The sequence below is a fragment of the Anabrus simplex genome, chromosome 8 (assembly GCF_040414725.1).
Source record: "Anabrus simplex isolate iqAnaSimp1 chromosome 8, ASM4041472v1, whole genome shotgun sequence".
In the NCBI taxonomy this organism is placed as follows: domain Eukaryota; kingdom Metazoa; phylum Arthropoda; class Insecta; order Orthoptera; family Tettigoniidae; genus Anabrus; species Anabrus simplex.
Window position 1 is genome coordinate 26,425,367 of NC_090272.1, and position 26,404 is coordinate 26,451,770.

General features: G+C 43.9%; 2 non-coding genes across 2 annotated transcripts; both read right to left on the minus strand.

Moving 5' to 3' along the window:
• Positions 1-981: 981 nt before the first annotated feature.
• Positions 982-1,054, minus strand: TRNAR-UCG (transfer RNA arginine (anticodon UCU)). The gene has a single exon. It is a non-coding gene; the product is annotated as a tRNA-Arg (tRNA).
• Positions 1,055-21,028: 19,974 nt separating this feature from the next.
• On the minus strand, positions 21,029-21,101 carry TRNAR-UCU (transfer RNA arginine (anticodon UCU)). The gene has a single exon. It is a non-coding gene; the product is annotated as a tRNA-Arg (tRNA).
• Positions 21,102-26,404: the final 5,303 nt, after the last annotated feature.

Here is a 26,404-nt window from a genome sequence, read left to right on the forward strand (position 1 = left end):
TCACCCCTCAGATTAATGCTAGTCTGGGACTCAGGAAGTGAGCGGGTGCAGTATTAAATCTTCTATCTTTTCGTATATTCTTTCAATTTCCTCATCATCCACTGAACTAGTAGGCATATAGACCTGCACTATTGTGGTGGGCATTGGTTTGGTGTCTATCTTGACGACAATAATTCTTTCACTATGCTATGCTGTCGTAGTAGCTTACCCGCTGCCCTATTTTCTTATTCATTATGAAACCAAATCCAGGATTTCCCCTGTTTGATTTCGTGTTGATAATTCGGTAGTAGCCTGACCAAAAATCCTGTTCTTCCTGCCAACGTACTTCACTTATACCAACTACATCTAAATTTAGTCTGTCCATCTCCCTTTTCAGATTCTATAATCTATCACAACGACTCAAACTTCTAACATTCCACGCTCCGACTCGCAGAATGCCAGTATCCATCTTCCTGATGATCGCCCCCTCTCGTGTAGTCCCCACCCGGAGATCCGAACGGGGGACTAGTTTACCTCCGGAATATTTTACCCGGGAGGAAGCCATCATCAGTACGTCATTCATACAGAGAGAGCTGCATGTCCTCGGGAGTTAGTTACGGCTGTAGTTTCCCGTTGCTTTTAGCCGTGTAGCAGTATCAACACAGCTAAGCCATGTTGAGTATTTTTACAAGGCCATATCAGTCAGTCATCTAGACTGTCGCCCTTGCAACTACCGAAAGGCTACTACCCCCCTTTCGACGAACCATTCGTTAGTCTGGTCTCTCAATATACCCATCCGATAAGGTTGCACCTGCGGCTCGGCTATCTGCGCCATTGGGATTCGCAAGCCTCCCCACCGCGGCAAGGTCACATGGTTCATACAGGAGGTGCAATTATCTTACCAATTTTCTTGTATTTTTTATTCACTTGATTACATCATAAAAGTGCTCAATACAATACACGTGATATGACAAGAGCATTTCAATGTATCTGAAATCTGCACGCCCCCTGAGGGGATCGAACCCACAACCTTGCAATTCGAAGTCCAACGCGCTTTCCACTGCGCCAATAGGGCTCGGCTAGCAGGAGTATAGACTCAAGTTGAAATTTCAAGCGCAGAGCGGTATGAATGTCTCGTAATGCTCCAGCTCTCCTGTTATTTAATTACGTAAATGAAGATTTTGATGTCGGAATTTAGTGATAATGGAACATTATCAAATGAAGCATCTGAAATAGGGTTGGGAAGACCGGAACATTCACTTGTTCCGCAACATTAGGAACTTGAGGCGGAGTGTTTCGGTACAGAGTGCCGAGACACGGGACACAGGACACAGGACTGTAACTGCGTCCTAGAGAGAACTTCGAGAGGCAACAGGACATGCTCCGCTTCAGCTGGAATGTGCCTGAACCGAACGTGCTGTGCCAAGGCCGCACTAGATAGATTAGTTGGCCTTGGCTGTCTGCCTGTCGATACCGGCTGTGTGCCACCCTGTGTTGGAGTGTCAACATTTTTTCATCCAGTTATATTGTAACGTTCCAGAAGTTACAGTGTAATTATGTTAATTTTATTATGTGTAATTAATTCAGGAATTTAACGTCATGATATTTATTTTGGTATGTAATTGTATTATAATTCATGTTTAATCATTTGCTCACTATCATTTCATTACTTTGTAACTACGACTTATAAACGAGGGCTGAATATCTTCATATTCACTTAGATTCTTGCGACAGTCGTTAAAATTAACTTGCAGTAGATTTCAGTTATCTTGCCACATCACCGAGGAGGAAGGGAGGACAAATTTAGACACCAAGTTCTGAGAAATGCGAGCACGTGTTCACGCGTCCTAACGTAAGCTACCGTATTTCGACCAGAATTATTCGAACTGATCAACGCCTATATTTTCAAAGGAGCGTCATGTTGCCATGGATACTGAGTGAAAGGACGAATAGAAGAACAGTTGATATCATGGATAGGACCCATCTACTCTAAAATCTAGAGTGGGGAGAGAAGTGTCATCTGATTGGACCACGTGTAGCGGCCTGTAATTAGCGCGAGAGAAGGTTATAAAAGGACGTGTTGGAGCTCCTGGAGGCTCTCTCTACAACGTCTTATTCGCTTCTGCGAGTATCTCTACATTATTCTACGATCTTCTACGAGGCTTCTACTTGATTTTCTACTTGATTCTGCGTCTCGATACTTAGAAATTCTGAATGAGGGGTGTATAGCCACTCTCATGAGGAAGTACGTACAGCACGGCTGCAAGACCGGTTTGAACCAGTCTAAGTCAATAGATAGTTTTAATCTAGATAGAAATGAAACTTCAGAGAACATTATCAGTAAAGTTGGAAGGATTCTTAATTGAGTATCCTCTCCATATAACCCAAGGTGGTTCTTCTAACTGTGACATAGGGCTTATCTCCAATCTATGGGATAAAGCATAATAGGGAGTGTTAGTTTTGAAGTCATCTTCCAATTAGTGGTGGGTGCAATTGGCAAGGCAGGAATGGTACTGAGCTGCAGATGAAGAGATATCAAAGACGACCGGTGATGTTCCAGCTGCAAGGATGGGAGCTTTCCAAGGACCAGCAGAACAAGACGACATGGTGAGCAAGCGAGTTAAAGATATTGCAAGTTTTCGCGAAGTAGAGTCATTCAATTTTTTGTTAAATTCATTTTCTAATTTAAATTCAGTTCTCGTTAAACCGTCGTCATTCATCTTAAATATAATAAATAGTATTTTTCTAGTTCATTGTAATCAATCTGCCTTAATTAGCCTTTTGATTTCTAATTCTCCTGCTTAATGATTAGTGTACTATCACCTCACCCCTGTGATAAGAGTCTGTCCAAGCTTGATTATAAATTTTATCTTTAAGTCCTCAACTTAAAGATTGGCGCCCTTTGCTTGCTTGGTTGCATTTCTCATTTGATTATTGTTCTCCGAGAGGGGAAGTCACATAAATGCCGCTCCAACGTGTGGCGAGAAAATCATTAAGTACGGAGCAGTTAATAACAGTAACAATATCAGAATTCGTATTGTGGGCAAAATTTGGATATCCACGTTTCATTAAGAGTGTTTGATTGTGGGAAGGGTCATGGCTGATCAGACTTAAGAAGAGAGGATGTTGCGCAGTGGACGGGCGATAAAAGGCAATAATGTATTGAGTTCAGAGGAAGAGTTGTGTAGTATTGTAGAGGAAATTGAAGATAGAAGTGTAAGTAGTATGGAGAGTGAAGGCAAACAGAAAGAAGTCAGTATGGAGTCAGATGATAGTAGGATGGGGGGCGAAGCGGAAGTCAACACTAACAATGAAAGTAATAATAATGATCAGTTAATGGGAATGATGCAGTTAATGTTAAGTAAGATAGAGGACAGTGAAACTGAAATAAAAAATGAATTGGAACAAACTAAATCTGAGCTTAAAAATGAATTGGAACAAATTAAAACAGATGTAGAACAAACTAACACTAAAATTGAGAATATCAAATATGAACTTAAAGAACAGTTAGAGCAAACTAAAGCTGAATTAAGTAGGGAGATGAGGGAAAATAAGGGGGAAGCGAATCGGAGAATGGACGAACACAGTAGGCAGTTACGCGATCTGGTGGTAAAAAATGAACATTTTAATAAGCGATTAGAGGACCAGGAAAGTGAATATGTACGGCAAGGGAAAAAGGTAGAAGAAAAGTTTGCGGAACAGAGAAGTGAATTCCTGGAATTAATGGGGAAGGAAAACAACTCTACTAGGGAGGAAGTAATGAGGCAGGTCACTAGTATTGATAAGAGAGTTGAGACTCAAAGAGGGGAAATACGGGTATTTAAAGACCACGTCCAACAAGAGATTGACACGGTAAAGCTTAGAATAGAAGATGAGACCCGGGCAAGTGAAGAAAGGTTTGCGATAGCTGAAGAGAATAAGATTGAAATTAGGACATTAAAAGAGAAGCAGGTTCATTTGGAGAGCGAAATTGATAGGAGAGACAAAGAGGTAGAATGCCGGATGGAGAGAGCAGAAAATCAGTTAAAACAGGTGGCAAAGGATAAACAGGTTTTCACGGGAAGGCAATGTCTAGGAAATAGCTACATTAGGGAAATTGAACTACCTAAATTTAATGGGAAACAAACGAACCCGCTAGATTTCCTTAAGATGATAGAGAAACGGTTTGAAAAGCGTCTAGAGGAAGGGTCTATGGACTGGGAAGACGTTATGGAAAATATTGACCATGCTTTTGTAGGAGAAACTCGATCTTGGTTCATGGTATATAGGCAGACGATGACGAACCTGAAAGAATTCAGAAATAAATTTAGAGAGAAATTCTGGAATGAAGCGATACAAGCTAGGGAGAGAGAAAGGGTGGTATTTGGGAGATACAAACAGCATGAAGGAGTTACTATGACCGAGTACTTCCTGGCACATGTCATGATTTGTCAGAACTTAGATGGTATAACCGAAGGGTCTGATGTAGTAAGACTACTTTTAAGACATTTTCCGGACAGGGTGAGAGAAGCGGCCTGTATGCAAAAAGTTGGAACTATTCAGGAGATGGAGAACCTACTAGGCAGTTTTGATGCGTTAGGTAACCTTAGAAGTAGAACGGAGAATATTCAGAACTTTAGTCATCACAACGGAATGAGACATAACGGTAGTACACAGAATCACGAAGCTCGCAATCAGTTCAGACCTCAGCAGAACAGCAGGAGCGGAGCAGCTGAATATAGGACAGGAAATTCCCAACGGAGGCCAGAGCAATGTACTAATGAGTCCAACGTCAATACACAAAGGGAAACTTTAAACTAACGAGAGGCTGTAATGTTAGGTCAGAATTCCAGCCTAGTAAGAAGGTAGCGAAGTGCCTTGCCATGAAAGTGTTACCATATGACCTCGATGTTAGGGACGATTTGTTGTATGAACCCGAGCAGAATAATGGAGATTCAAGTAATAAAGTAGTCAATCCCGTTGTTAAATTGAAAGTCTGGGGGGCGTGGGTTAAAGTTTTGATTGATTCTGGTAGCCAAATATCATGTATTAGTTCTCAGTGGTATGAGTCATTAGTGAAACAGGGTATTCAGTTGGAGGAAATGCCTGTTAAGTCTACTTTCATCATTACGGCTGTTGGAAAGAGGTCTAAGCAAATTTGTAAACAAGTAGCTGTCCCGATCAGTATTAATAATTTTATTAGCGTTCAGATATGTTTGGTAATTCCACATTTAATATTTGATCTTATCTTGGGATCTGACTGGTTAACGTTAAAATTGGCTCAGTTAAATTACAATGATCTAGTGCTAAATTTGAGGTGGAATAATGAGGATATTAAGGTCAAGTTTGAGGAGGAAATTCAGAGGAAAACGGAAGTTAGTACAGTGTGGAGAATGAAGGAGGTTTCTAAAGTAAATGAAGAGGCTAGAGAGGGCCTGAAGTTGTGTCAGTTGTGGATTAATGAGGATAAAATATGTGGCTTGAAAGAAGCCGTAAGTAGAAATGAGTTGAATGAAGTCCAGAAGGACAAGTTATTTGAAGTGTTATGTGAACACGTGGAGATTTTCTCCGAGAAACCTGGTGTTACCCATCTGTATGAACATTCTTTTTCTGTGCTGGATAAGACTCCATTCAGCGGACCGCGATATCCGATACCACACAAATATGCAAAAGCCGTAGAGGATCAAATTCAAGCTATGTTAGCAGACGATGTGATTGAATTATCAAACAGTCAATATGTTAATCCCTTAATTGTCGTGCCTAAGTCTGATGGATCAATACGTTTGTGTATTGAAGGCGAGAGCGTAGTGAGAGTGTTAGGTTTGCCTGAGGAACCACCTCGTAGTGCTGAATTTTACGTCCGACTGGCACGGGAGAACCTGATTAAATCTGGAGATAAACGTAAAAGGCAACAGAAACGTAAGGTACGGGATAACTTTGAGGTAGGTGATATGGTTTTGGTGAGAGTTCCCATGTTGTCAAACAGTGAGGATAAGGTAACGAAGAAATTTTTTCTTTTATATCAAGGCCCTTATAAAGTACATCGTAAACTAGGACCCTGTGCTTACAAGTTAGCGGATGGCGAGAGCGTAATGAATGGTTCATATAACATTAGTAGCTTACGGAGATACCTGTCGTGTGAGGTGGCTGAACCGGATTGTGAGATATAGGTCAGTAACTCGGGGAAGTTGCTACTTGTTATGTCAGACTACGAGTGGGATGAGTTTACGGCTCTATTGTGGTGGTATTTCCTAGTTGTGTTTGTAAACAAGAGAGATGTTTTGTGTGTAGCGGTATATTTACGCTCGTTCATTGACGATAGATCATCTGTTTTCCGTATGTGAGGCCATGAAATTTTATATATATTTGTTTTCTGAGATGTTACAGAAGGCTAATTAAAGCTGACGACGGCAAATAATTAATTTTCCCGTATGTGCATTTCTAACTTGCAATAATTTTACCGTGAGCTTAAATCACGTGTGTATTTGTGTGAAGTGTCTTACATCATGCTTCAAGATAAGGCTGAAACATTCGAAAGAGTGATAAAAGTGTAAATTGTTTGTATCATATGTTTTCCATGTTTCTAATGTAAAAGATTGGAAGAGAACGTGTTACTGCTAACTAGCAAAGAATGTCGGAGAGATGTGGGGAGTAAAAGGACAGAGAGACACACGGCAGAGTCTGTAATCTGAATTGTATATATATTCTGTTATATTTTCTAGGATAATCTTGTTTTTTTTTTTTACAAAAGTGAAAAGTTGCTCATGTTGGGCATAATCTAGCATCTAAAACCTCAAGATGAACTGAAATAACAGACAGTCGCAATGGGAAGCAGTCTAAGAGAGATATGGAAAGAGTGAGATATAATTAAGTGTATGAAAATAATGTCGCTCGTTATGGGCAGGTAATAGAGGTATTTCAAGTCAATGTGGGAGTAAGTGTGTGAGTTCTCAACTCATGTAATATTTGTTAAGAACTCATGGGGGCGTATGTAACGTTCCAGAAGTTACAGTGTAATTATGTTAATTTTATTATGTGTAATTAATTCAGGAATTTAACGTCATGATATTTATTTTGGTATGTAATTGTATTATAATTCATGTTTAATCATTTGCTCACTATCATTTCATTACTTTGTAACTACGACTTATAAACGAGGGCTGAATATCTTCATATTCACTTAGATTCTTGCGACAGTCGGTTAAAATTAACTTGCAGTAGATTTCAGTTATCTTGCCACATCACCGAGGAGGAAGGGAGGACAAATTTAGACACCAAGTTCTGAGAAATGCGAGCACGTGTTCACGCGTCCTAACGTAAGCTACCGTATTTCGACCAGAATTATTCGAACTGATCAACGCCTATATTTTCAAAGGAGCGTCATGTTGCCATGGATACTGAGTGAAAGGACGAATAGAAGAACAGTTGATATCATGGATAGGACCCATCTACTCTAAAATCTAGAGTGGGGAGAGAAGTGTCATCTGATTGGACCACGTGTAGCGGCCTGTAATTAGCGCGAGAGAAGGTTATAAAAGGACGTGTTGGAGCTCCTGGAGGCTCTCCCTACAACGTCTTATTCGCTTCTGCGAGTATCTCTACATTATTCTACGATCTTCTACGAGGCTTCTACTTGATTTTCTACTTGATTCTGCGTCTCGATACTTAGAAATTCTGAATGAGGGGTGTATAGCTACTCTCATGAGGAAGTACGTACAGCACGGCTGCAAGACCGGTTTGAACCAGTCTAAGTCAATAGATAGTTTTAATCTAGATAGAAATGAAACTTCAGAGAACATTATCAGTAAAGTTGGAAGGATTCTTAATTGAGTATCCTCTCCATATAACCCAAGGTGGTTCTTCTAACTGTGACATAGGGCTTATCTCCAATCTATGGGATAAAGCATAATAGGGAGTGTTAGTTTTGAAGTCATCTTCCAATTAGTGGTGGGTGCAATTGGCAAGGCAGGAATGGTATTGAGCTGCAGATGAAGAGATATCAAAGACGACCGGTGATGTTCCAGCTGCAAGGATGGGAGCTTTCCAAGGACCAGCAGAACAAGACGACATGGTGAGCAAGCGAGTTAAAGATATTGCAAGTTTTCGCGAAGTAGAGTCATTCAATTTTTTGTTAAATTCATTTTCTATGTTAAATTCAGTTCTCGTTAAACCGTCGTCATTCATCTTAAATATAATAAATAGTATTTTTCTAGTTCATTGTAATCAATCTGCCTTAATTGGCCTTTTGATTTCTAATTCTCCTGCTTAATGATTAGTGTACTATCACCTCACCCCTGTGATAAGAGTCTGTCCAAGCTTGATTATAAATTTTATCTTTAAGTCCTCAACTTAAAGATTGGCGCCCTTTGCTTGCTTGGTTGCATTTCTCATTTGATGATTGTTCTCCGAGAGGGGAAGTCACAATATCTTTAATTCCAAAGCGATGACCCGTAGTTTTCTTGGGCTTAAAAGTTTCCATAAAGTCCAAATTAATTTTTAACGTCAGTCCCCGAGAAAGTGTTGAGGGAAATTTTCGAGATATTGAAGAAAGTAAATGGAAGTTGAGAGGGAAGGAATTCGAAGTGCAGAGAGCACATTGGGACGCAGGCGAAGCAGCTAAAGCAGATTTTTGTAATTCACACAAATCATTGCACCATCGCAAGTTGACAGACAGGGCAGGACAGAGCAGAGCAGGCCGGTTCTGCACCTACTTCCGCCTACCACGCGCAGTCTTCGAAATACAGTTTCCTGCGCACGTGTCACGCAGTTAGTTAAGAAATGGAGGAGAAAATTACCACAGCCATTCAGTCTCACCATGTTTTGTAGGTACTATGTGAATCATGTGGACTGCAATGCAGTATGTACGTATATATGTATGTATGTATGTATGTATGTATGTATGTTCGTGAGAAAATGGCTGAACAGAATTTAATGAAAATCGGTATGTAAATTCGGATAATAAGGCACTACAGTCTAGGCTATAAATCATTTTATTCACGCTGCGTAACAAGGTAGTTTAGAGAAAGGCCTAAAATGTAATCCACCGAGCAAGTGGCCGTGCAGTTAGGGTCGCGCCTCTGTGAGCTTGCATTCGGGAGATAGTGGGTTCGAACCCCACTGTCGGCAGCCATGAAGATGGTTTTCCGTGGTTTCCTATTTTCACACTAGACAAATGCTGGGGCTGTACCTTAATTAAGGCCACGGGCGCTACCTTCCCAATCTTCCACCCTTCTTCCGTCGCCGAAAACCTTCGATTTGTTAGTGCGACGTTAAACAAACAGCAAACAAAATAATGTAATCCTCATATATCTATGAAACAATCCGTGACCCAAGTTCTCGCAACATATAGAATTTAAGACAAAGATCTAATGCTGATTATGGAGAGCATCATCGCCGACTCCGTCGCCGTCATCCATCATCACATTTATGCGAAGAGATAAATACGGAAAATCATTTATCATGTCTTGTCAAATATAAATGCAAACGCGTTCACAACAGATTGTCAATGTTGATGGATTTTAGTATCTTGTGTCTTGTGACAACTAGATGAAAATCTAGCAGTACATTTGTAAATACATATTTTTCCCTCTCCCCCACTGTGATCCTATTAATGAATTCACCATGCAAGTTGGTCGTGCGGTTAGGATCGCCTTGCTATGAGCTTGCATTTGGGAGATAGGGGTTCGAACCCCACTGTCGGCAACCGTGAAGATAGTTTGCCGTGGTTTCCCATTTTCACACCAGGCTAATGCTTAATTAAGGCCTCGGTCGCTTCCTTCCCATTCCTAGCCCTTTCCTATTCCATCGTTGCCATAAGACCTACCTGTGTCGGTGCGACGTAAAAAATACAAAAAATAGTCTTGAATTAAATTCTTTGCTTAGTCCATATGAACGCCGAACATCGGTAACATAGAAATATTGTTCAGTCTTGTAAACTGGCGAAGGTGGTTGTTTTTATTGCGATTGTCTTAAGCTGAATAACCGCGTTGCCATCAGCACAAGGGAAATTGTGAAGATGACTAACAAAATGAGAAAAATCGCGAATGCTTGAAGAAAAAGAAAAAAAAGAGCCTCTTTATACTGGATGCCCCAGTATCACAGAGTCTAAAGAAAACATGTTATTTCTGAAAACCGACGAGACCCTGCGTGGCAATGTGCGCTCACGTCCACTTCGTAATTTCGTAAGCTTCGCGCTGTTCTGCTCTGCTCTTCCCTGCTTTGCGGCCAACTGCTTCTCAATGTGCGCCCGGCCTAAAGTACAACTATGTATTCATCCAGTTATATTTTTAATTCCAAAGCGACGACCCATATTTTTCTTGGGCTTTAAAGTTTCCTTAAAGTCCAAATTAATGTTTAACGTCAATCTCCGAGAATGTGTTGAGGGAAATTTTCGAGATATTAATTACTCACTAATTACTCAAAATACAGGCCAATACATTCAACTGGTGAAAATATTCTTGAAATGGTTACTTTTAAACACCTGCACTGCCACTGTAACCGTGTTATGTGTATTTTATATTGACCGGAAAAATCTTAACCTAAAAGCAGCCTTTAACGTGATTATTGGGCGCGAATTTCAGTGTTCCGACTGTTCGTTCACGTTCCCTGCAGCTTTATGCTGGACCATGGCCATAACTACACACAGGCACACACCACACAGCACGTTCCGTACAGGCACACTCCCAGTTCCCACTGGCGCGGAGCATGTAATGTTGCCTCTCGAAGTTCTCTCTACACTGCGCAGTTACAGTCCCGCGTCCCGTGCGCCCGCTGCACAGTTCAGCTAGTAGGCGAATGGCAGTGCATAGTGGCGCTTCTGATGGGACAGCGAGTCAGGGTCTCCGGCTCTCTTGAGAATGTTTCGGAACAATTGACACTCGGTGTTCTGGAACAGCGGAACATAACTGTGCACCGGCACCTTGTGCCGAAACAGGGACATAGTGCCCAACCCTAATCTGAAAGGAGCAATACATCAAACTGTACCTTGCAGTTGTGTTTTCCCTAATTGTAACTACTACCGAACAATGGCAGACTCCCTCCCCCTTTGCTAGGGGTGAAGTACGCTAAACGATAGAACTAACAAGCCCCGGACTAAATCAGGTTGAAGTGTGTGGCTGGCATCAACACCCAATGGCCAGAGATCCAAGGTTTGATGTCAGCCACTGTGTGGAGAATTTCACCCTCGCTACAGACAAATGCCGAGAAATATTCATTCCAGGGATATTCTTACAAAGCAACACATACTTTTATCTTTCGAATCCACAATAAGACAGGGGTGTCTGACAGTTCCATACTCTCAAGTGTTGGGAACTAATTTAAGGGTGCATGCCTGAAGAACCATAATTTTAACTAAACATTACACACTCAGTATATCAACAAGTACATGTACACTTGAAATTCACTTTACAACTGGACAGGATCTTTCAGAACAACAAAAAAGAATTAGTGTGTCAAATATTTGAATATTCGGCCTACTTTTCATTCATTACGAATTTACTTTTAAGAAGTACGGAAGGTCTTTCTTCTATCTTCTATCTTAATCTGTTTACCCTCCATGGTTGGCTTTTCCCTCGGGCTCAGCGAGGGATCCCACCTCTACCGCCTCCGACGTTGGGTCGGGGGATACAACTGGGGAGAATGACCAGTACTTCGCCCAGGTGGCCTCACCTGCTAAGCTGAACAGGGGCCTTTCGAGGGGTATGTGAAGAGGGGAAGGGTAGACACGGAAGAGGGAAGGAAGCGGCCGTGGCCTTAAGTTAGGATAAACGGATTGAGAAAAGATTAAGTTACTTCTTCACTTTATTCGAACTCCGCTATTAGCTGAACATTCTGGTAGACACATTATTATTTTCCAGAATCTATTAATAATTACATTTTCTTGTATTATTTATTCACTTGATTACACCATTCAACTGCCCCATACAATACTCGTGATATGACAAGAGCATTTCAATGTATCTAAAATGCGCACGCCCCTTGTGGGGTTCCAACCCACGACCTTGGAATTTGAACTCCAATGTAAGGTTGGGCACTATGTCCCTGTTTCGGCACAAGGTGCCGGTGCACAGTTACGTTCCGCTGTTCCAGAACACCGAGTGTCAATTGTTCCGAAACATTCTCAAGCGAGCCGGAGACACTGACTCGCTGTCCCATCAGAAGCGCCGCTATGCACTGCCCTGCGCCTACTAGCTGAACTGTGCAGCGGGCGCACGGGACGCGGGACTGCAAGTGCGCAGTGTAGAGAGAACTTCGAGAGGCAACATTACATGCTCCGCGCCAGTGGGAACTGGGAGTGTGCCTGTACGGAACGTGCTGTGTGGTGTGTGCCTGTGTGTAGTTATGGCCATGGACCAGCATAAAGCTGCAGGGAACGTGAACGAACAGTCGGAACACTGAAATTCGCGCCCAATAATCACGTTAAAGGCTGCTATTAGGTTAAGATTTTTCCGGTCAATATAAAATACTCATAACACGGTTACAATGGCAGTGCAGGTGTTTAAAAGTAACCAATTCAAGAATATTTTCACCAGTTGAATGTATTGGCCTGTATTGTGAGTAATTAGTGAGTAATTAATATCTCGAAAATTTCCCTCAACACTTTCTCGGGGATTGACGTTAAACATTAATTTGGACTTTAAGGAAACTTTTAAGCCCAAGAGAAATATGGGTCGTCGCTTTGGAATTAAAAATATAACTGGATGAATACATTGTTGTACTTTCCTGCTGTTAGGCCGGGCGCACATTGAGAAGCAGTTGGCCGCAGAGCAGGGAAGAGCAGAGCAGAACACCGCGAAGCTTACGAAATTACGAAGTGGACGTGAGCGCACATTGCCACGCAGGGTCTCGTCGGTTTTCAGAAATAACATGTTTTCTTTAGACTCTGTGATACTGGGGCATCCAGTATAAAGAGGCTCTTTTTTCTTTTTCTTCAAGCATTCGCGATTTTTCTCATTTTGTTAGTCATCTTCACAATTTCCCTTGTGCTGATGGCAACGCGGTTATTCAGCTTAAGACAATCGCAATAAAAACTACCACCTTCGCCAGTTTACAAGACTGAACAATATTTCTATGTTACCGATATTCGGCGTTCATATGGACTAAGCAAAGAATTTAATTCATGATTACTTTTTATATTTTTTACGTCGCACCGACACAGATAGGTCTTATGGCAACGATGGAATAGGAAAGGGCTAGGAATGGGAAGGAAGCGACCGAGGCCTTAATTAAGGTACAGCCCCCCCAGCATTAGCCTGGTGTGAAAATGGGAAACCACGGCAAACTATCTTCACGGTTGCCGACAGAGGTGTTCGAACCCCGTATCTCCCGAATGCAAGCTCATAGCAAGGCGATCCTAACCGCACGACCAACTTGCATGGTAAATTCATTAATAGGATCACAGTGGGGGAGAGGGAAAAATATGTATTTACAAATGTACTGCTAGATTTTCATCTAGTTGTCACAAGACACAAGATACTAAAATCCATCAACATTGACAATCTGTTGTGAACGCGTTTGCATTTATATTTGACAAGACATGATAAATGATTTTCCGTATTTATCTCTTCACATAAATGTGATGGTGGATGACGGCGACGGAGTCGGCGATGATGCTCTCCATAATCAGCATTAGATCTTTGTCTTAAATTCTATATGTTGCGAGAACTTGGGTCATGGATTGTTTCATAGATATATGAGGATTACATGCTTTTGTTCAATGTCGCACTAACATATCGAAGGTTTTCGGCGGCGGAAGAAGGGTGGAAGATTGGGAAGGTAGCGGGCGTGGCCTTAATTAAGGTACAGCCCCAGCATTTGCGTAGTGTGAAAATAGGAAACCACGGAAAACCATCTTCAGGGCTGCCGACAGTGGGGTTCGAACCCACTATCTCCCGAATGCAAGCTCACAGAGGCGCGACCCTAACCGCACGGCCACTTGCTCGGTGGATTACATTTTAGGCCTTTCTCTAAACTACCTTGTTACGCAGCGTGAATAAAATGATTTATAGCCTGGACTGTAGTGCCTTATTCCCCGAATTTACATACCGATTTTAATTAAATTCTGTTCAGCCATTTTCTCACGAACATACATACATACATACATACATACATACATACATACATACATACATACATACATACATACATACATACATACATACATACATACATACATACATACATACATACTGCATTGCAGTCCACATGATTCACATAGTACCTACAAAACATGGCGAGACTGAATGGCTGTGGTAATTTTCTCCTCCATTTCTTAACTGCGTGACACGTGCGCAGGAAACTGTGTTTCGAAGACATCGCGTGGTAGGCGGAAGTACGTGCAGAACCGGCCTGCTCTGCTCTGTCCTGCCGTGTCTGTCAACTTGCGATGGTGCAATGATTTGTGTGGATTACAAAAATCTACTCTGCGCTGCACTGCTTTAGCTGCTTCGCCTGCGTCCCAATGTGCGCGCCTTATGCTCTCTGCACTTCGAATTTCTTCCCTCTCAACTTCCATTTACTTCAATATCTCGAAAATTTCCCTCAACACTTTCTCGGGGCATTGATGTTAAAAATTAATTTGGACTTTAAGGAAACTTTTAAGGCCAAGAAAAATACGGGTCATCGCTTTGGAATTAAAGATATAACTGGATGAAAAAATGTTGACACTCCAACACAGGGCGACACACAGCCGGTATCGACAGGCAGACACAGCCAAGGCCAACTAATCTATATAGTGCGGCCTTGGCACAGCACGTTCGATTCAGGCACATTCCAGCTGAAGCGGAGCATGTCCTGTTGCCTCTCGAAGTTCTCTCTAGGACGCAGTTACAGTCCTGTGCCCTGTGTCCCGTGTCTCGGCACTCTGTACCGAAGCACTCCGCCTCAAGTTCCTAATGTTGCGGAACAAGTGAATGTTCCGGTCTGCCCAACCCTACTCCAACGCGCTTTGCACTGCGCCAAGACGGCTCGGCTAGCAGGAGTATAGACTCAAGTTGAAATATCAAGCGCAGAGCGGTGTGTAAGTCTCGTAATGCTCCAGCTCCTCTGTTATTTAATTACGTAAATGAAGCTTTTCTGACATCAGTATTTAGTGACGTCCGCCTCTGTAGTGTAGTGGTTATTGTGAATAGCTGCCATCCCCGGAGGTCCAGGTTCCATTCCCAATTCTGCCGCGAAATTTGAAAAGTATTAACGAGGGCTGGAACGGTGTCCAATTAGCCTCGGGAGATCAAATGAGTAGAGGTGGCTTCGATTCCCACCTCGGCCTTCCTGGAAGTGGTTTTCGTGGTTTCCCACTTCTCCTCCAGGCAAATGACGGAATGCTACCTAATATAAGGCCACCGGGCGAGTTGATCATGCAGTTAGAGGTGCGCGGCTGTGAGCTTGCATCCGGGAGATAGTAGGTTCGAATCCCACTATCTGCAGCCCTGAAGACGGTTTTCCGTGGTTTCCCATTTTCACACCAGGCAAATGCTGGGGCTGTACCTTAATTAAGGCCACGGCCGCTTCCTTCCAACTCCTAGGCCTTTCCTATCCCATCGTCGCCATAAGACCTATCTGTGTCGGTGCGACGTAAAGCCCCTAGCAAAAAAGAAATATAAGGCCACGGTCGCTTCCTTCTCTCTTCCTTGTCTATCACTACCACTCTTCCCATCCCCCGCAAGGCCCCTGTTCAGCATAGCAGGTGAGGCTGCTTGGGATAGGTACTGGTCCTCCTCCTTCCATTTTTCCCCCCCGATTCAATGTCTCACCCTCCAGGACACTGCACTTGAGGCGGTAGAGGTGGGATCTCTCGCTTAGTCCGAGGGAAAATCCAACCCTGGAGAGTAAGCAGATTAAGAAAGATAGCTAAATCCTTATTTGAAGGAACGTGAAGATGAGAATGGAACAAAAATACGTAGCATATTGCAGTTTACTTTACTATCTTTCTTTCTTAGACAGTTTACTCTCCAGGGTTGATTTTACATCGCACTTAGAGGGGGATCCATCCTCTACCGCATAAACCGCAGAATCCTTCAGCGTGATACTCCTGGCTGGAGCGTATAGAATTGGTGAAGAGGTCCCCAATAATCGCGTATAAGAAGAGCATTTCTATGTATCTATGTATCTATGAATTAGAAGTCCAACGCGCTTTCCACTGCGCCAAAAGGGCTCGGCTCGAAAGGGTGTAGATTCAAGTTGAAATTTCAAGTGCAGAGCGGTATTCAAGTCTCGTAATGCTCCAGCTGTCCTGTTATTTCATCATCATCATGCCCGACTCATTTGCTGAATGGTCAGCGTACTGACCTTCGGTTCAGAGGGTCCCGGGTTCGATTCCCGGCCGGGTCGGGGATTTTAACTTTCATTGGTTAATTTCAATGGCCCGGGGGCTGGGTGTTTGTACTGTCCCCAACATCCCTGCAACTCACACACCACACATAACACTATCCTCCACCACAATAACACGCAGTTGCCTACACATGGCAGATGCCGCCCACCCTCATCGGAGGGTCTGCCTTACAAGGGCTGCACTCGGCTAAACATAGCCACACGAAATATATATTATCATCATCATCATCTGTTTACCCTCCAGGCTCGGCTTTTGCCTCGGACTCAGCGATGGATCCCACCTCTACCGCCTCAAGGGCAGTGTCCTGGAGCTTCAGGTTCTTGGTCGGGGATACAACTGGGGAGTATGACCAGTACCTCGCCCAGGCGGCCTCACCTGCTATGGTGAACAGGGGCCTTGTAGGGGGATGGGAAGATTGGAAGGGATAGGCAAGGATGAGGGAAGGAAGCGGCCGTGGCCTTAAGTTAGGTACCATCCCGGCATTCGCCTGGAGGTGAAGTGGGAAACCACGGGAAACCACTTCGAGGATGGCTGAGGTGGGAATCGAACCCACCTCTACTCAGTTGACCTATCGAGGCTGAGTGGACCGCGTTCCAGCCCTCGTACCACTTTTCAAATTTCGTGGCAGAGCCGGGAATCGAACCCGGACCTCCGGGGGTGGCAGCTAATCACGCTAACCACAACACCACAGAGGCGGACTGTCCTGTTATTTAATTTCGTAAATGAAGATTTTGATGTCGGAATTTATTGATAATGGAACATTATCAAAAGAAGCATCTGAAAGGAGCAATTCATCAAAGTGTACCTTGCAGTTGTGTTTTCCCTAATTGTAACTACTACCGGACAATGGCAGACTCCCTCCCCCTTTGCTAGTGATGAAGTACGCTAAACGATAGAACTAACAAGCCTTGGGCAAAATCAGGTTGAAATGTGTGGCTGACATCAACACCCAATGGCCAGAGATCCAAAGGTTGACGTCAGCCCCTGTGTTGGGAATTTCACCCTCGCTACATACAAATGCCGAGAAATATTCATTCCAGGGATATTCTTACAAAGCAACTCATACTTTCCTCTTTCGAACCCAACAATAAGACAGGGGTACCAGACAGTTCCATACTCTCAAGTGTTGGGAACTAATTTAAGGGTGCATGCCTGAAGAACCATAATTTTAACTAAACATTACACACTCAGTATATCAACAAGCACCCCTCATGTACACTTGAAATTCACTTTACAACTGGACGGGACCTTCAGAACAACAAAAAAGAATTAGTGTGTCAAATATTTCAATATTCATTACGAATTTACTTTTGAGAAGTACGAAAGGTCTTTAAGTACCCATATCTTGGAAAGTTACCAATAATATCCACCAAACTTTAGACTGTACACAAAGAACATGTGTGTGCATAAAGTAGACTATATGGAGAACATTTAGAAATAAACTTATTAGCATCAATAAAAAATTTATTATAATTGATCGTTGCAATTAAAGTCATGTACTTATTTACCGAGATAGGTCCATGACTGTAGTCTACATTCCTTCAATCATCATACACCGAGCTCGATAGCTGCAGTCGCTTTAGTGGGGCCGGTGTCCAGTATTCGGGAGATAGTGTGTTCGAACCCCACTGTCGGCAGCCCTGAATATGGTTTTCCGTGGTTTCCCATTTTCACACCAGGCAAATTCTGGCGCTGGACCTTAACTAAGACCACGGCCGCTTCCTTCCCAGTCCTAGCCCTTTCCTCTCCCATCGTCGCCATAAGACCTATCTGTGTCGGTGTGACGTAAAGCCATTAGCAAAAAAGAAAAAGAAAAAAAGCAGTCATCATACTGAGAGCATGTACAAAGTTTTAGCTATCTGCCTCAAGTATTCATTTACCTACGAAATGAAATGTATCTGAAAAATAGACTCTCTGTCATTGTCCGCTAATAGTTACAATTAGGGAAAACACGTCTGCAAGGTACTTCTTCTCCTTCTTTATCTGTTTGGTGGCGTGCCAGATACGACCCGTGCCACTAGCGACCGCATAATCTGTAAAACCGTGCCGGATGCGACCGGCGTTGACAACAAATTGTTATTTGATAAGTTATGTCATCACCCAAGATAAGGTAAGCTAAACGAAGTGCAATGCCATTCCAAAAGTCCTATAAGCAGCTACTGCCACTACTTTACATAACACTTCTGGGGGAAACTCGTTTTACAACACGAAACATGGTGATGCGTTTACGTCTTTTCCCACCGGGCGAGTTGATCATGCAGTTAGAGGCGCGCGGCCCTGAGCTTGCATCCAGGAGATAGTGGGTTCCAATCCAACTGTCGGCAGCCCTGAAGATGGTTTTCCGTGGTTTCCCATTTTCACAGCAGGCAAATGCTGGGGCTGTACTTCAATTAAGACCAGGGCTGCTTCCTTCACATTCCTAGACCTTTCCTATCCCATCGTCGCCTTAAGACCCGTCTTGGTCGTTGCGACGTAATGCCACTAGCAAAAAAAAAAAAAAAAAAAAAAAAAGAGAGATCCTAATTCTCTGAAATTATTTACGACTTAGGCCTACTTACTTATCATGTCCTATTAGTACCAGGAGTGTCTGAGGACGTGTTCGGCTTGCCTGGTGCAGGTCTTTCTACCAGACGGCCGTGGGCGGCCTGCGCGTCTGGATGTGGGATCATGATAATGAAGTAGGGAGACATGAAACCCGATTTCGGCAGGTAGCCTACTCCTCTCGAATAATACCAATGCTTTACGTCGCCATCCGACGGCCGAATCACCATCAACAGCATCATATCCCCTCACTCCATTTGAACACTGCGAAAAGGTTTGGATTTGAATCCTGGCTTTTGGCATGCAATCTAGTGATTACAAACCGTTTACCACCAACTTTCCTACTCTGCCAGCCAACATTCAGATGGTGAATTTTTTTGCATCTAGGCTAAGTGGCTCAGACGGTTGAGATGCTGGTCTTCCGACTCCAACTTGGCAGGTTCGATCCTGGGTCAGTCCGGTGGTATTTGAACGTGCTCAAATACGTCAGCTTTGTGTCGGTGGATTTAATGGCACGTAAAATAACTCCTGCGGGACTAAATTCCAGCATCCCCGGCGTATCCTTAAACCATAAAAGTAGTTACTGGGACGTAAAGCCGGCAACATTATTATATTTTTCTTTCGACCAACGGCACTCGAACCTGCTAACCACGGTGTCAGCACTTTATTTTAGAAAATACCAAGTTAGCTACTTATAAGCAATCTGCTACTTGGTGACAGCCCTTACTTGCAGATCAATTGTAAGTGATTGATGGGTCGCATGCGGCACGATGCTTATCCACTCGGTCGCTATTGGCACGATAATGGCCTGGTCGCATCCGGCACGTAACCATCTGTTTACCCTCCAGGCTAGGTTTTTTTCTTCGGACTCAGATAGGGATCCCACCTCTACCTCCCCGAGGGCAGTGTCCTGGAACTTCAGACTCTGGGTCGGAGGATACAACTGGGGAGGATGCCCAGTACCTGGCCCAGGCAGCCTCACATGCCATGCTGAACAGGGTCCTATCGAGGGTATGAGAATATGGGAAGGGATAGACACGGAAGAGGGAAGGAAGCTGCAGTGGCCTTAAGTTAGGGTAAACGGATTGAGAAAAGAATAATTTTCTTCACTTTATTCGAACCCCGCTGTTAGCTGAACATTATGGTAGACCCGTTATTATTATCCGGTATCTATTACTAATTACATTTTGTTGTCTTTTTTAATTCACTTGATTACACCATACAACTGCCCCATACAATACTCGTGATATGGCAAGAGTATTTCAATATGTAAAATTTGCTCGCCCCCTGTGGGGATCGAACGCGCAACCTTTGGTATTAGAAGTCCAACGCTCTTTTCGCCGCGCCGATAGGGCTCGGCCACCGGGAGTGTAGACTCAAGTTGAAATATCAAGCGCTGAGCGGTAAGTCTTTAATGCTCCAGCTCCTCTGTTATTTAATTACGTAAATGAGGAATTTCTGACATCAGTGTTTAGTGATGTCCGCCTCTGTGGTGTAGTGGTTAGTGCGATTAGCTGCCACCCCCGGAGGTCCGGGTTCCATTCCCAGCCCTGCCACGAAATTTTAAAAGTGTTACGAGGGCTGGAACGGAAACCACTCGGCTTCGGGAGGTCAAATGAGTAGTGGTGGATTCGATTTCCACCTCAGCCATCCTGGAAATGGTTTTTGTGGTCTCCCACATCTCCTCCAGGCAAATGACGGAATGATACCTAATGAAAGGCCACGGTCCCTTCTTTTCCTCTTGCTTGACTATCACTACCACTCTTACCATCCCCCATAAGGCCCCTGTTCAGCATAGCAGGTGAGGCTGCTTGGGAGAGGTACTGGTCCTCCTCCTCCCTTGTTTCCCCCCGATTCAATATGTCTCACCCTCCAAGACACTACACTTGAGGCAGTAGAAGTGGGATCCCTCGCTGAGTCCGAGGGAAAATCCAACCCTGGAGGGTAAGCAGATTAAGAAAGATAGCTAAATCCTTATTTGAAAGAACGTAAAGATAAGAATGGAACATAAATACTTAGCAAATTGCAGTTGATTTTATCTCGCACTTGGCGATGGATCCACCTTCTACCGCATAAACCGCACAATCCTTCAGCGTGAGACTTTTGGCTGCAGCGTATAGAACTGGTGAAGAGGTCCCCATATTTTTACCCTATACAATACTCGTATATGACAAGCGAATTTCTATGTATCTAAAAATTTCCCGCCCCCTGTGGGGATCGAACCCACGTCCATTGAATTAGAAGTCCAAAGCGCTTTCCACTGCGCCAAGAGGGCTCGACTACAAATGGTGTAGATTCAAGTTGAAATTTGAAGCGCAGAGCGGTATGTAAGTCTCGTATTGCTCCAGCTCTCCTGTGATTTCATCATCATCATCATCTGTTTACCCTCCAGGGTCGGCTTTTCCCTCGGACACAGCGAGGGATCCCACCTCTACCGCCTCAAGGGCAGTGTCCTGGAGCTTCAGACATCGGATCGGGGGATACAACTGGGGAGAATGATCAGTACCTCGCCCAGGCGGCCTCACCTGCTATACTGAACAGGGGCCTTGGTGGGGGATGGGAAGATTGGAAGGGATAGACAAGGAAGAGGGAAGGAAGCGGCCGTGGCCTTAAGTTAGGTACCATCCCGGCATTTGCCTGGAGGAGAAGTGGGAAACCACGGAAAACCACTTCCAGAATGGCTGAGGTGGGAATGAACCCACCTCTACTCAGTTGACCTCCCGAGGCTGAGTGGACCCCGTTCCAGCCCTCGTACCACTTTTCAAATTTCGTGGCAGAGCCGGGAATCGAACCCGGGCCTCCGGGGATGGCAGCTAATCACACTAACCACTACACCACAGAGGCGGACTCCTGTGATTTAATTACGTAAATGAAGGTTTTGATGTCGGAATTTAGTGATAATGGAACATTATCAAATGAAGCATCTGAAAGGAGCAATTCATCAAAGTGTACCTTGCAGTTGTGTTTTCCCTAATTGTAACTACTACCGGACAATGGCAGACTCCCTCCCCCTTTGCTAGTGGTGAAGTACGCTAAACGATAGAACTAACAAGCCCCGGACTAAATCAGGTTGAAGTGTGTGGCTGGGATCAACACCCAATGGCCATAGATCCAAAGGTTGATGTCAGCCCCTGTGTTGGGAATTTCACCCTCGCTACATACAAATGCCGAGAAATATTCATTCCAGGGATATTCTTACAAAGCAACTCATACTTTCCTCTTTCGAACCCAACAATAAGACAGGGGTACCAGACAGTTCCATACTCTCAAGTGTTGGGAACTAATTTAAGGGTGCATGCCTGAAGAACCATAATTTTAACTAAACATTACACACTCAGTATATCAACAAGCACCCCTCATGTACACTTGAAATTCACTTTACAACTGGACGGGACCTTCAGAACAACAAAAAAGAATTAGTGTGTCAAATATTTCAATATTCATTACGAATTTACTTTTGAGAAGTACGAAAGGTCTTGCCTCTGTGGTGTAGTGGTTAGCGTGATAAGCTGCCACCCCCGGAGGTCCGGGTTCGATTCCCGGCTCTGCCACGAAATTTGAAAAGTGGTACGAGGGCTGGAACGGGGTCCACTCAGCCTCGGGAGGTCAACTGAGTAGAGGTGGGTTCGATTCCCACCTCAGCCATCCTCGAAGTGGTTTTCCGTGGTTTCCCACTTCACCTCCAGGCGAATGCCGGGATGGTACCTAACTTAAGGCCACGGCCGCTTCCTTCCCTCATCCTTGCTTATCGCTTCCAATCTTCCCATTCCCCTACAAGGCCCCTGTTCACCATAGCAGGTGAGGCCGCCTGGGCGAGGTACTGGTCATACTCCCCAGTTGTATCCCCAACCAAGAGTCTGAAGCTCCAGGACACTGTCCTTGTGGCGGTAGAGGTGGGATCCATCGCTGAGTCCGAGGGAAAAGCCGAACCTGGAGGGTAAACAGATGATGATCATGATGATGACGAAAGGTCTTTAAGTACCCATATCTTGGAAAGTTACCAATAATATCCACCAAACTTTTGACTGTACACAAAGAACATGCGTGTGCATAAAGTAGACTATATGGAGAACATTTAGAAATAAACTTATTAGCATTAATAAAAAATTTATTATAATTGATCGGTGCAATTAATGTCATGTGCTTATTTACTGAGTCACGTCCATGACTGTAGACTACATTCCTTCAATCATCACACTGAGCGCATGTACACAGTTTTAGCTACCTGGCTCAAGTATTAATTTATCTATAAAATGAAATGTATCTGAAAAATAGACTCTCTGTCATTGTCCGCTAATAGTTACAATTAGGGAAAACATTTCTGCAACGTACTTCTTCTCTTTCTTTATCTGTTTACCCTCCAGGGTCATTTTTTTCTTCGGACTCAGAGAGGGATCCCACCTCTACCACCCGAAGGGCAGTGTCCTGGAGCTTCAGACTCTGGGTCGGTGAATAAAACTGGGGAGGATGGCCAGTACCTCACCCAGGAAGCCTCACCTGCTATGCTGAACAAGGGCCTTGCGGGGAAAATGAGAAAATGGGAAGGGATACACACGGAAGAGGGAAGGAAGCGGCCGTGGCCTTATGTTAGGGTAAACGGATTGAGAAAAAAGGAAGTTACTTTTTCACTTTATTCTAACGCCGCTATTAGCTGAACATTCTGGTAGACCCGTTATTATTTTCCAGAATCTATTACTAATTTCATTTTCTTGTATTTTTTTCACTTGGTAACACCATGTCCGCCTCTGTGGTGTAGTGGTTAGCGTGATTAGCTGCCACCCCCGGATGCCCGGGTTCGATTCCCGGCTCTGCCACGAAATTTGAAAAGTGGTATGAGGGCTGGAACGGAGTCCACTCAGCCTCGGGAGGTCAACTGAGTAGAGGTGGGTTCGATTCCCACCTCAGCCATCCTGGAAGTGGTTTTCCGTGGTTTCCCACTTCTCCTCCAGGCGAATGCCGGGATGGTACCTAACTTAAGGCCACGGCCGATTCCTTCCCTATTCCTTGCCTATCCCTTCCACTCTTCCCATCCCTCCACAAGGCCCCTGTTCAGCATAGCAGGTGAGGCCGCCTGGGCGAGGTACTGGTCATTCTCCCCAGTTGTATCCCCGACCAAGAGTCTGAAGCTCCAGGACACTGCCCTTGAGGCGGTAGAGGTGGGATCCCTCTCTGAGTCCGAGGGAAAAGCCAACCCTGGAGGGTAAGCAGATTAAGAAAGAAAGAAAGAAAGAAATGAAGATTTAATAATAATAATGTCATTTGCTTTACGTCCCACTAACTACTTTTTTAAGGTCTTCGGAGACGCCGAGATGCCGGAATTTAGTCCCGCAGGAGTTCTTTTACGTGCCAGTAAATCTACCGACACGGGGCTTTCTTATTTGAGCACCTTCAAATACCACCGGACTGAGCCAGGATCGAACCTGCCAAGTTGGGGTTAGAAGGCCAGCGCCTTAACCGTCTGAGCCACTCAGCCCTGCCAATGAAGATTTTGACGTCGGAATGTATTGATAATGGAACATTATTAACTGAAGCATCTGAAAGGAACCATACATCAAAGTGTACCTTGCAGTCGTGTTTTCACTAATTGTAACTACTGCCGGACAATGGCGGACTCCCTCCAACTTTGCTAAGGGTGAAGTCGGCTTACGCTAAACGCCAGAACTAACAAGCCTCGGACAAAATCAGGCTGAAGTGTGTGGCTGGCTCAGTACCCAGTGGGCGGAGATCCGAGGTTTGATATCAGCCACTCTGTTGAGATTTTCACACTCGTTGCAGATAAATGCCGAGAAATATTCAGTCCGGGGATATTCGTACAAAACAACACATACTTTCCTCTTTCGACCCCACAATATGTCATACTCCCAAGTGTTCGGAACTAATTTAAGGGTATATGCCTGTGAACGACCACACTCAATATCGAACAAGTACCCTTCATGTACACTTAAAATTTAATGTACTACTCGACAGGACCTTTTAGAACAATAAAATGACAAAAAAGGATGAGTGTGTCAAATAGTTCTATATTTAGCCTAGTTTTATTCTTTTTCTTCTTCTTAATCTGTTTACCCTCTAGGGTTGGTTTTCCCTCGGACTCAGTGAGGGACTCCACCTCTATCGCCTCAAGGCCAGTGTCCTGGAGTTTGAGACATTGGGTCGGAGATACAACTGGGGAGGATGACCAGTTCCTCGCCCAGGCGGCCTCACCTGCTATGCTGAACAGGGCTTTGTGGTGGGGACTGGACTGGCCTTTGCGGATGCCTCCCAATCACGCTAACCACTTGGCAACCTTGTAAAACATGCTGTGGTATCGTCCTAGCCGGGCTACATTGGATCTGCAAACTGTGTTTCGCGAGGGCTTAGCGGAAGTGTAATAAAATTCACGAATTTTAAAGGGAGTATTAAAAATTGCGTTTCAGTTGTGTATGTCTATTTTCACAGGAAATGAATCACAGTTTAAAAAACCGATTTAATTTTCATCTATTCTATGACAGGAGACCACCGGCGTTCTAATTCTTCGTTCAGTAATTGAATGATTATTTACATTTTAGCAATATAAATTATTGAATGTTCACGACTAAATACAGCATTGCAATGAAACAACTTACCACAATACATACATTAATAGGCCTATATATGCTACAATGAAATGCGATCATAGTTCTCAATCACGAAAAAGGTAAAAGGAACAAACGAACTTACCTCCTTACAGCGAGCTTGACACATCCCCTGTGATCCACTACTTCCGCCAGTAGGACTTCGACGATGTTTCTTTGGGCATTGCCGCAAACACACTTCTTATTCTTCTTATTCTTATTCTTCTACTTCGTCTTCTTCTTCTTCTTCTTCTTCTTCTTCTTCTTCTTCTCCCACTTCGCAATAGATCACAACACGTTCTGAACATAAAGCGTACGCGTACAACAGTTCGCATCGAAACGGAGGTACAGGGCATATGGGTTTTGCAACATAGTTCGCCGTTGACTGGTTCTCGCATATGTCTTAGGAGGTTGGAGGGGTCAAATGGTCAAATTCGAGGTCAAATTTTTCCTCGTATCTCCTGATGGAAATTTACCTAGAACTATTTCTGGTGACTTCTGAGAATTCCGATTTTTATTGTGGAATAAACAGATATTGAGAAAAGAGAAGATAATTATGTCGAGCACACTAGCTACAATATAATGCACTGGAAGAAAATCGGCTGATTGACATACAGTCAAAAGGTATCAAATAGGCAGTTATACTCCAAATAGTCACAAAACCCTGAAATAGGCATTTATAGGCACAATAAAACCAACGAAATATACAGTAGCTAAAAGACCCTAAAACGGATTTATATCTCAAAAGCCTACGTTCTTGAACACAGGAATAAAATAGGCAAATATGCAAATAGTCCGCCTCTGTGGTGTAGTGGTTAGCGTGATTAGCTGCCACCCCCGGAGGCCCGGGTTCGATTCCCGGCTCTGCCACGAAATTTGAAAAGTGGTATGAGGGCTGGAACGGGGTCCACTCAGCCTCGGGAGGTCAAATTAGTACAGGTGGGTTCGATTCCCACCTCAGCCATCCTGGAAGTGGTTTTCCGTG